Source organism: Prinia subflava, chromosome 15, assembly GCF_021018805.1.
Source record: "Prinia subflava isolate CZ2003 ecotype Zambia chromosome 15, Cam_Psub_1.2, whole genome shotgun sequence".
NCBI lineage: Eukaryota > Metazoa > Chordata > Aves > Passeriformes > Cisticolidae > Prinia > Prinia subflava.
The window spans coordinates 14,590,939-14,603,879 of record NC_086261.1 but is presented as its reverse complement, the minus strand read 5'-3'; positions in this window follow the sequence as shown (position 1 = coordinate 14,603,879).

Below are 12,941 nucleotides of genomic sequence, written 5' to 3'. Positions count from 1 at the left end.
AGGATTTAGCCTAGTACTTAGTGTACACACTGGTTAGAGAAAACAATCTATCCAGCATTAAGTGCCTTCCATGGCATCTGCTGCATAAATCCAGTGTCCCAACTTAACCACTCTGGTTTTGAGTGAGGTCATGGACAAAGGTAAGAGGCAAAAACAAATACAGGCAGATGGAACAGAAAATCCATTTCCAGAAATTGAATCTCATTTTTTCACTGACCTCAGGGAGACTATAACACAGATAATTCTGCTCCAAGTGTAGCACGGTGATGACTTTAAAAGGCTGTGCCAGTTGGCAGGAGAAACAGAGAAGAGTCTGACAAGGAGGGGTGCTTGGAGCATGTACAAGCCCAGAAAGGCTTCCCTGACTTCGTCCTGTCAGAACATGGAAAGTACTGAAGAAAAACCAAACCTAGAAGCTTGGCTGGACTCATTTTCAGCTATAATCCATGCTTACCTAGCCCTTGCCAAGAACTGCCTTAGTAAAGCCAAGGTGACTTCCCCAGCCACCTCACTCTCCTCTGTACACTACAGGATCATGTATTTCTCTATACTCTCCAAGAATAACCTCAGTGGCTGGTAAAGAGCCAAAGTATTTCTTTTGTTATACACCTCTCTCAGACCCTAAAATAAAGACACTGTGATGACAAACCCAACAAGGGAGGCTTCAAAACATCATTCCAGAGACTTAGGTAAACAAAATTATGGTCTTGTCCAGACTTCCTATGAAGCTCTACCTCCAAAGGAGACAGCCTGAGACTGCAGGCACTGAATGCTCCTGCTCAGACTGAGGAGGTCTCAGCAGGAGCAGTCCCTGCTGTACCCACCTACATAAGCCTTTCAAGATAAAAGAAAGAAGTGGAATCTAAAATGTCCTCTTTTCCTAAGTCTGAAATCAATAATTATTTGCCAAGATGTTTGCATCTAGGTATTACTCAGAGGTCATGATCAGTGTGAGTTCTACTGCTTTATTAGGCTGGTAATGAACTCATAAATGTCTGAAGGGGACATGCAGTGAATGTCACTTCCAATTTCTGTAGAGGCCAGTTGATTATCATGGCCCAGAGTAAGGTGCTACTTGACCTGCTAAGAGGCTGACTGCACGAACATTCAGGCTCAGGAGCTTCTATGCATAGATGCACTTTTCATGCTCTGTATACTGTAACTTACTGGGTATTTTCGCCTTACTAGATTAATTATCTCTCATTTCTGTCAGTTTAGATCAATCTCATAGAGCAAAATAATTGGCCTTTACCAAAGCAGGCATCCAAAAATATAACCGAAAGGTATACTGTCCAGAATTCAGACTTTTTTTTCCACTCCTCTGCCTGTATTTGTGAATTTTTCTGTTAAAAAACAATCACATCCTGACAGAACAGATTCAAAAAAGGATGGCAAAACCTTCTGTCAATAAACCCAGTGGGACTGGGAGTTGGAGACACTATTCTCCTCAAATACAAAACATCTTCATTTTTACCCCACTGGTTTGACATTCAAGCTGCTGCAAATAGCTCTTCTTGCTCTTAAGAAAGAGTTGTTTGCATAAACCCAGCCTAAAGCAGACACCACCTGAGCAATTCTTAGAAACAATTCTAAAGCAACTGAATATCCTGGGTGAAGTGAAGCTTGACTGGCACATGAATCAAGCTGAATGGGTAAAATTCACATTAAGACATTATATAATGCATGTATCTGATCCCTGTTAACGTAGGATTTAAAAGCCTCCAGCTTTGTAAGTCACTTATCCTCTCAACATCCCAGTAAGGAAGCAGAGAGAAGCTAAGGGCCTTGTTTAAGCACACAGAAATTGTGGAGAAGAATAAGGAATGGATCCAACCTAGACAAACCAGGGACAGAGCTCTGTGTGCAGAGCCTGCTCTGTTTCTGCCACGGAGCAAATCCACCTGCTGAACTCTCCATGCAGAAAGAAAAGTCATGTGAGGAGCCATAGGAAACAGCACACCAGAACCTACATCTTGGGCAAAAGCAAGATTTCTTCCCATAGCTCTTCTCCCTGACTGCTGGTTGCCTGCTCCAGTGATTTCAGCAAGGCTCAGGCTTATTCCAAATGCTCTTAAAGAAAGACCAAGAAACCATCTGAACCAACTCTGTCCTCTGTTGCATTCAGTTATGAAGAATTTTTATGCTTCTAGGACAAAACTCCTGGATATCAAAAAGATAACCAAGAACTGTCTCACATTTTGGTTACTACCATCTTCCTGCTAATTAGATGACTTGAAGTAAATTATCAGGAATAAAACCTAGCCATTTAATCATAATTTAAAATGGTAGATTACTTTGATTTTTTAATTGCTGCAAGATTGAAAAAAAATCCCCAAATAAATGCACACACTGGGAGCTACACAGGAACAGCAATCTCTCTAGAAGAATACACAGCTGGCCTGGGCTCAGCAGCTCAGGAGACGGGCTATTTATTGTTTGCCTGACAAAAGTAATCAGCTATTGCTATGCTGCACTCACCAGAAAATTCCTCCTGCAGGAACCTAGTGATGGACCCAAAGGATTCTCTAAACGGTGAGAGAAGTAAAAATAAAAAAAAAGATTTCTTCTCCTTTTTAAATTATTTAAACTAACATTGCTTGCAATAAATACTGAACCAGGAGTTCTAATATTCTAATATCTTATTGCCAGACTTAGAGCACACATTTTTGATCCCACCTGATTAAGGCGATGCTGATTGTACACAGGTTAGGATCTGGGTCTGCAGAAATAGCATAACTGATCTCAGAGGGGGAAGAAATCACTGATAGCAAAGCAAAGGTAAAATTCAGCCTTTGTCATGTGGAAAGCTACCAGTTGCTGCAGCTGCTGCTTTCTGAACCCAGCCTCCTTCCTCTTTTACAAGAGCACTTGTAAATCTACAGGTGAGCAATAAAAGGGAAGAGCTCCCACAGAACATTTCCCTGTAATTCTGTGCCAGCAGAACATGACAGATGATCACCCTTAGCTCCACTACGCCTCTTGTCTACCCTTGTGTACAAAAGCAGCTCGAGTGCTGCTCTCAGAGTAGTAACAGAAAGGAACCAGCTGATGCACAGAAAGCAGTGGTGGTTTGGATCTCACAGTAATATGAAGTTAAATGAAATTAGACTGTATCTGGCTTACCAGCATTTAGGTCTCTAGCTGGGCACTGGCAAACATAGCAAGAACCATCAGTGAAGTGGTTTCACGTATTTGCCAACTTGCAGGTCCCCCAGTGCTGTGACAGAATTGGAAGAATCAGCTGATGTGTTAAGCAAAAGAGGAGGAGGTGGGTAAAGGCAAGGAAGGAGAAAGAGGGTGCAAAGAATCAAGTTAGAGAAGGAAAAAATATCACTGGAAACTCAACAGTAAAAGGAGTCTTGTGGAGTTAATTCACAAGAACATTGGGATTAACAAATTGTGAGAGGTTTAAAGGAGCAAAAGCAGAGCGATTGGGAAAATAAGATTTAATGTAATTACCATCCTAATATGAAAAAAAACGCTATGAGGAAAAGCAAATAAAACAAGGAAAAGCCCATAACTTAACTTCTCCTTAACTTCTGCAGGTAGTGACCTTATGCTTTATATTCGAAGCATATTCGCTGGTTTCCTGGTAAAACAAGAGTACTTATTCGTGTCACATTCCTGCCCAGTTGGCCCCAGTCACTTTGGAACATCACAGCTGACTGAAGCTGTGCCCACCAGAAGGCCAACGTTTGAACCACTCCAATCCCTCTGCAGACAGGCAACCAGCAGCAGAGAGAAATGCCAGTGCTCTCATCTTGATTGATCAGGGGACCTGTACTAGAAACAGCCTTGCAAACCAGACTCCATTTTCAGCCAGTTCTGAAATTCCTGGGTCTGACCTACTCATGACTGCAAACAATTCTTCAATGACCCAAGCATCTAAAGAGAATAAGGATGGGTATCAGAGTTTCTGGGGTTTCTTGGTGTCTTTAGGCCGTAGAAGCTGCTTCAATTATGGCACAACATAACATTGTATGTAGTTGGGTGCTAACCCCAAATAAAATACTTACCTTACTCTAAATAAAAACCCACCACCTATCACGGGGGCCAAGAGCCTTAACTCTGTGCATGACCTCAGGCAAAGCAGTGTGTAAGTCTTCAGATACTTTGAAGAGTTGACAGACAGTAGATAAAGGATTTTCCCATGGGTACACACAGACATCCTCCCAGGCATTCTGGTATTCAGTGCTTCCAGCTCCCACCTGCGTAAGTGTTCCTCGTGTCCTGACAAGCTGCCTGCCTGCACTGTTGTGGAACCCATCTCCTCAGACACCTGCCTGGCTTGTGGCATTGCAGGGCTCTGAGCACAAGCTCCAAATCCTTTGTGCTTCTGGTTTAGATCCTCATCTCCCAAAGTGCTCCTGATGGCAGCGTAGCACGAGCAGGTGGTCCAGCAGCCCTTCAAGTGGGTTTAAAAGCACTGCATCCTTTCCAGCACTTACCACACACTCACACAGACTCACTCCAGAATATCTCTAGTTTTGGAGAGTGGTTCCTAGTTAGTTCAAAGCTATCTTTTGTGAAGACTGCAATACAAAATGAAGTATCAGGCCCAGCCTTTCCAGCTGGGAGTCATTTATCCTCTGTACCACCTTCCATGAAATTCTCTCTTCCTATTGCAGCTGCCTGAAAACAGCCTGTACAAATAATATTAATAAAATACTAATCTGCTTTAATTGAAGTATTTTCCAAGTGTACACAAATCACCCTGAAGATAATTTTTTTGAAAGCACTGAAGCCAACATAAACCTCAATAACTACTTGGCAAAGCACGAGAAAGAAAAAGACCTGTGGGATCTGCAGTTTCCTACAAGCTCACATCCATGCTACCCTCTGCTCAAACACCATACAAGGGCCAGGACAAATGGGTTGCACTGACATTTCCAGTACAGCTGTGCTTTGGGGAGTATAACTGGAATATAAACAACATGGTTTAAGGCAAGCAGCACTTCACACTAATGGTGTGTGTGCTCAGTCTAGAGAAATAGAAATGAATCCTACTGCTGCAGCTTTGGAGGTGTCCCTGGGAAGGGAACCCACGCAGACATGCGATGGGTAGTAGGAGATAAGACATCAGGCAGGAGAGTCCTTTGGACACAAGCTGGCAGAGGCAGAACTTGGGAAAGCTGGGGGATGTGTTATTTCCTCCTCCTCACCACACAACAGCTGACTTCAGTCAGAGAGGAGTGCAAGGAGGGGGGGGAAAGCTAATACACGACATGCAAATATTCTGTGCTCCCTCATGATGACCCTTCTCTGAAACTCTTACCAAGAGACCCAGCTGGTCACAGAAAGTCTGGAACAATTCCTGATTCCTCTGTAAGCAGAGAGCTGTTCCATTCAACATGAGTTTCCCAAAGCCACCTCTTGAAATCCTTGTGCACTAATGAACAGCTCCTTCCTCTCTCTCTCTCAGCTCCATCTAAAAAAACCCTACAGATCTGCTTTGAGAGCAATGGGAAAATTCTGTTTGCTTGAAAATCCAATTTCATTCCCAGCACAGATATTTGTATCTTCATAATCCACACATTTCTGTTCTCCTGTGCCAATCACTAATTTTCTGCAGCCTCCCTGATCCCAGTGTTGGTAGCCCAAAGCCAGAAAGAACCACTAGGCTCTGAGAAACACAAGACAGTTTGATTATAGGTGGATCATAAATTTTACAGGTTAAAAAAGAGCTTTTTCTTGTGATAATTAGGCAAAACCCAAGGGATTCATTTGAAAGAGAAGGTTTTGAATCTTGGGGTGATACACTTTATCAAGGTTAGCTTCCCTTGATGTTGCTTAAGACACTATGAAAGGCCTGTGGCCTCTTTATTAGCCATTCCCATATACTAGGGGATGATGATAAATCTTTAACAAACAGCAATTCAAAAGTCTTTGTCCCAACACATTTAGACTTTATAAAGAAATCAAGCATTAGAAGCTCTCTGAGCAGCTTGTGCCCCTTTTCTTATCCAGTGTAACTGAGCTCTGAAGAAGCTGTTTTCCAACACCTTGATTTCCAGCTCCTTTAATGTCACATTCTAAGACTGCTTTACCTCTGTGTTTCAATGCCAGCAGTGTCCTCTCAAAGCACAGGGGTAAAGGCACTCAGGTCACTGGGAGGAGTGTCCTCCTTTGGACAAACCTCACAGCTCCAGTGACAAAGGATGCACCTTTCTTTCAGGTGCTCACATTCAGCAGCTGTCTTCAGGTGAAAAGAAACTCTTCACTCTATTATAACAGCTATTATGAAAGTTAATTGCTCTTAGAACTAACTGAAACCTCAACAAAATGGTATTTAGGCAGAAAAGAGTAATGTAAATCATAAGAAGTCAGGACACATCTGTCAGACACAAGGTAGGGGCAGGCAGAAATACCCAGCTTAGCTCAGAATTTCAAATGAGTGCACATCCTTCAAACCAAGCATCTTCCTGCTCCCAGTGGAAAGAGGCCATTTAAATGAAAAGAATTTTAAAAAGAGGAATGTGAGTATTTTTAAAACTCTGGGAAAGGAAATCAGTGAAAATCAGAGACTAGAAGCATTTCACCTCAGGGGATCTCCAGTTCAGTGTCTGCAATATTTACATCTTATTCAAAATCAGAGCATTTTGACTGGAATGATGGCAATATAAAATATTTATTAAAACATTTTCAGCAAGAAAAATCCTCACAAAATTAGTTCAGTGTTGATCTGACCTGATTTGTCTGGTTTTGTGGCAGTTACACTGAAGCAATTACTCCTACTGCCTCTAATGGGACTGTAACAAGAATATAACAGACACAGTTCTAGCCTAGTCAAAACAGGATGGCTTTTGTCTCCCTGCATGCTGGCATGCTTCAGACTGCAAAAAATAAGGAGCAGATGGAACACAGATTGCACTGGGTAGAACTCAAAATAGGTTTTTGGCTATGGAAGCCACAGTCGTCTCTGAAGCCTCTCAATAACGTGTAAGAAATTGTAAGGTTCCAGTTGAATTCTAAAAATACCCCACCTTTACTGACAAGCAAATGTAGCTCATGTTTATATTTAGCTCATGGCCACATTCAGAGCGACTGCTGCTGAGTTTTATGTGACAACAGGGCCACTATTGTTTTTGACCACACACTGGGATAGACATGTCACAAACCCAATTTGACAGAGATTTTATGGACTGCTAGAGAGGAATCACACAGACATACAGAAGTTAATTACACAGGATAAAAAAAAAGAAAATCAGAACATGTAGTAAGCCAGATGCTTTGTTAATCACTTTATATGACTACTTATGAAACAAATAAATGACCCAGTGAGTCAGATCTATTACCTGCTGAATCAAATGTTTTACTACTCAGATACATCATCTCTTCAAACAGAAACATGGTTTCTTAAACTCGAGGCAATATATCTCCTTGTATGTCACATAACATGGTTTCCATCCACTGAGGAAAGCCACCATGAGGTGCACATGGAAGGTAAAGACGAGGTCACAGATGCTGCTGGGCAGAGCTGCCCTGTGAGCTCTGTGTGCCTCAGGGACAGCACGGGCTGGAAATAGAGGAGGTGTGCCCACCTAGGGCACTGCAGCTGCCTGCTTGGCACGCTGGTGTGCTGAAGGCAGCCCTGGAAGGTTAAGAACTACAAATAACCAACAAATGTCCATCCATCAATCTAGGCTGTCACAGGAGTTTGCTGCTGGGGAGGAGGACCCTGCTCTTTATTCAGCATCAGCACCTCACTGCCACCAACCCCGTGAAATATCAGTAACTTGTGTGGGTTTCTTTGCTTGGAAAAATAAACGTCTGCTGAGTTCTCATAAGCACAACTGCCACAAAGCATAATAAGGCCCTGAAGTGGTTATAAAACAGAGGCCCTGGTAATGATTTTCTTTCAGTCGTAACTGATTAAATCCACACAACAGAATCCCAAGACGTCACTAATGATAGTAGAATCTGTCAGTGTGTGAGATGCTATGAGACTTTGTGAATTAAACCCCATTATTGCCCTAAATTATGGATGAATTTCTCCCTTTTCTTGGTGATATGCAACATATTTTTTCTTCAGGGCAGTTAGATGATGTCAGCACAAATTACTGCTTTCCACATAGTGCAGATGATAGAACCAGAGGCATTAAAGAAACTTATAAAAGCCAAATGTGAAGAGACAGAAGGAACTGCTTCCTTTGACTTGGAAATAAATTTTGCTGTGGTATGATGGGTAAGGCAAAAGAAAACACCTTTAATTTGGGACACTGCTGGAGCTTCAAAAGCTTCACATACTTAAAAATCTAAATTCAAGTTTGGATTCTTGCTCCAAATTACCAAAAAACCCCATAAAATAGAAGTTCCTGTCTTTAGATACTCATGTCTCTCCATTAAATGTATATTGATGTGTAATACTGAGAGACTGAGTTATTATCTAGCAAACTAAGGAGCTCTATTTTCAGCTTGGAAAAATGATGAATATGTAATTTGAATGTTTTCCTAAATAGCTTCCTATTCTTTAAATTTTTCTTAGTATATCGAAGTTGAAGGAAGGGCAGAGGAAATGCCAGTGGTTATATGACAGTTCACAAGTTCTATATATAGCAAAGTTTGCAGGCAGTAATAGGATCTTTTACTAGATCAAGTGAGATAACCACAAAAAATCCCACCAGGTTGTCAAACATATGACTATAATTTTTTTTGTTCCTTAAAACAGAAATTCTATATTTTCAAATCCGATACCTGGGAATTGTTCATTATCCTGCATAACATCTCTTTATTGTGCTTCCATTACCGCCCTGCGTGCACCAGAGCCAAGCTCTTGGTTGCCATCTGCTGTTCCTGCTCCTCCACGTCTGTCAGCACGGCCAGGCAAGGAGCCTGCAAGGGCTGTCAGGAACAGGCTCAGCTGCTGCTCTCACACAGCCGGGGTGCAGCTGCCCCCACGGAGAGGAATCAGTGCCATCCCACACCCAAACGAAGAGCACGCGTGGGGAGTCCAGGTTCGGCAGCAGCAGATCCACGAGATTGGCCGTGGATCATTTGGTGACCAGGAAAGCCTTCCCTGCCAGGGCTGCCTTCCCTGTGGCCAGGTCTGTGCTCGCCATCGGCACTCGCTGCTGCCACTCCCTGCTCCTGGCTGTGGACAGAACTAAAAAAGTCCCTGCTGAGACTCACACTTCAGCTCTGGCACCGTTACCTCCTGCATCCAACACGGAGTTCCATCTCCCAGCTATCTGCACTGGTATCAGAGTTCTGAGTTCCAACTCTCCCAGCACCTGCTGCTTCCCAAGCTGGAAAGGCACAACAGCCCTAAATTTAAAGAATTAATTTTGGAGCTTCTCTCTAGACAAAAATGCAGCTGTATCTGCCTCTCCACCTGTGAGGCCTTTTCCACCTGTGTTTTCAGGCCCATCCTTCTCTGCAGTGCAGCAGGGACAATCTGACTTGTACTCAGGCACTTTTAAGTGACTTTGAGGACAATCATATTGAAAATTTATGTATAGTGGCCTCCCATATTTACAGAATCACATGCCCTGCTAATCTGTCCTGGCCACATTTCTTTACATTTAACATGTTTAATTAGTCAGTTTAGAGAGACCAAATTAACTCCATGACAGACAAGCCCACTATATATTTCATTTGCTTGTTAAGGAAAGCAAAAGCCTCTTTGGTAGTAGAAGTGTGAAAGCCAAAGTACTACACAGCTTCACTGTGTTTTCATGATTCTTTTTCATTCCTTGCCATCCAAGCCCCTTACAAACATTAGTTAATTCTTTGAAAATCCTTATCTTTGCTTTACACCTGGGGAAAATAAAGCACTGAACAAGGATGGTACCTATTTAGACACAGCCCCAGAGATACATGCTAGAGCTGAGAACAAAGCCCATGTCCTTTGGCTCTCAGTCTTGTGTCCTAAAGCCCTATTTTTTAGTGCACTTTTTCAATTTTCTCATTTTGAAATGTAGCAGTTCTAAATAAAAAGCTCAAACAGTTCAGTTGTCCTTCACTCTTCTCTTCCTTTTCCATTTGAAGGGATGTGCAGATACAGAAGTTATGATTCCCTCCACCACGGGTGCAAGAGAGAAACCTTTGCACTGTGCCACAAACAGCTGAGAGTTTCTTTTTTTTCTGGCACACAAGTGATCTCAGTAACAGGAGATTAATCCACAAATGCCAATGCATCATCCTAAAAGACCAGTGTACAGAAGAGCCATTCCTACCCCAGCATGGGCCCAACATGAAAGCAAGGAAGGAAGCAGCAGTGGGCAGGTCTGTCTCACTGAAAAGCAGTAGTTAGAATTCAAGTAAAACTCTTTGAAATTTTGCAATGAATGTGCTCTGCACCACAGCACTGATGGCTTTTCCAGATGACCGGGTATGTACTTATCTGTTGTTATTAACATCCTGCAGTACAGAGAGGCATCTGGAGAAGGAAAATAATTTTACTGCCAAAAAAAGTGATCCTTCTAAGAAAAGTTTGGCCAGTACAAAATTTGCCAACCTCATGGATAAAACTTATATCACGCTACAGTCCAAGCAGATCTGCAGGTCTGGCCCTGCAACATTAAATTCCACAACAGCTTGAAAATATCCCGTTTGATGTATTCATAGCATCTACTTTTGGTAGACAGTAGAGCTATTCTCAATAACTTACCAATTACTGCAGCAAGCACAGTAGTAAATGGTACTAAAATTTCTATCTGCATAGTTGACTGTGCATTTGCCTTAGCACAGGCTGCTTACTCTTTACCCTTGGAATAATGGTTTTATTTCACAGCAATGTTATATGCATTATAATTTTTGACACCTATCGTAAATAGTTTTTTGCTGTAGGTTTTTGCTATAGGGCTTTCCATATATTTCAGTAGAAAAGTGTAAATACTGAAAAAGATGGAAATAAATCTTTAGTAACTGATTCTTAGGCTTTGTTTGATAATAAAGTGATGAGGATTAAGAGGGGCAATTCTACTCAATATAGAAAACACTGTGAATACTAAAAACTTACAAATGGACTTTTATGAAGAGATGTAATACACTCTGTCGTTACATCAAAGCTGGAAATTGCACAGCAATTACACTGATTTGGCAAGTAAACAAGCACAGTTTCTTAGTTAGAATAATGTAGCAAGATAGATAAAATTAGGAAATTGTTTCCTACTCCTGGAGTCTACATTTAGAGTTTTTACTTCAGAAAGTAAGAGCACACAAAAATGCTTATGCTGCATATATAACACACTGATATTGCCAAGGATGTGCACATATTTAGCCCCTTTCTATTAACTTCATACAAAATACAGGCATTGCAAGAAAGACTACAGCTTCCAATATTTTGAAAGAATGCATTACTGTTTCCCAGTAATATATTGCACAGGTTTTTGTGCAATAAATCTCAAAGCAAGTAAGAGGAAGCAAAAGAAGACTAATAAAAATAAGAATTATCAGCTCCAAAATAGTATAACCACCTCCAGCTGATGTTTCTGCACTGCTTTAGAGAGTTCTCTGGACTTGTTAGACTTGTGCACTTTGAAGGTTAAAAATGTTGAAGGTAACCAGTGAGTGTTAGAGGCTTTAATGCTATTGCCTAAATACTCTACAAACACAATACACCTGGAGCTCACAAAGTACATGGTGACAGCTTCCAAAATAATCCAGAAAAAGAAAGTACTGTTCTTCCAGGAGTGACTTTGTCTGCCATCAGGCATATTCCAGAGCAGAAAGGTGGCTTTTCATTTATCCATAATTCGTATTTTAACCATGAAAGCTGGAATTGCATCCATTGCTACTGAATCATTCCTGTTATTAACATTGTCTCAGTACTATGAGTGGCAATTCTGTGGAACATTTTGGGGATTTGGAGCAGATTCTGATGGGATTAAATATAGTATCATCATTTGAAACCCTAAAGGAGTGTTATGTACCTGATAATTTGCTATCATCCACAGCTGTTTTGCACTGCCCTTTGCAAAAGCTTAATGGTGTTTTGCCTTGCCTAAAGACAAATACCTGTACAAATTGGTTAGAATCCATCTGGGAAGGCAAATGAATCTACAGGAATGCTGTAGGAAACAGGCTTTATGACATGATTACCCACATAGACACAGTCCATCACTGTGGAGTAAGCCTCTGGATGAAAATTGGTTCTCCAGAATAAAGCATCTACTAATCCAAAAAAAGCTTACTAAATTCCAAAGCTTTAGATTACAGTGGACTAAATGTTCCACATACCCTTGCCCTTCCCACTAATTTCTACTAACAGTTGTGAGGACATAGCTAAGCTCATCCAGCTGACAGTTACTGGAACTACAGTGCCACCGTTTTGGTTTGCCTTGCAGATTTTAAATTGGGCTACACTACAGCACTGTGAAATGAAGCCACAGCAGTACAATTTAACCCAAAAACATTAGCACCAGAATGACTGAGGCATCTCACTTCTCTAATAGGACTGTAAGGGCACTTGCAAAGAAAAAAATTCCAGGAATGCAAAATGTTAGCTCCAGTACAGCTGTTCTAATGAACTCATCTAGATACTGGTGAGCAAAAAACCAGGATTTTACCTGCAGAGCCCTCTGAGTATTTGCAGAAGTTATCTGTGAAAAGTTCAATTTTTCAACCGAACAGAAAGCAACGTAAGCCTTGCTGCTGATGACATGAGCCAGGACTTTGGCAGATGTCATTAACTTCACACTTGTAAGGGTCTAGGGAAAAAATTGCCATTAGTTAACATTTCCTATAGCAATTTTCAACCAGAAAGTGACAGCTCTTCTGTTAATGCAATATTAAGTCAGTTCTATGTTTTCTGAAACTTCATTTCAGCACCACAACTACTGGAAACCAACTGTGTCCTTCCACCCAGATGCATTTATTTTTGCAGCAAACTCCCTGTACCTGTACTTGTGTCATTAAGAAAGCCAGTTCTACCCTAGGTTGCTTCCACTTTGAAAGCTCCAGCACTTCTGACTGGTTCCTTCCTAATACAAGCAGTAGCT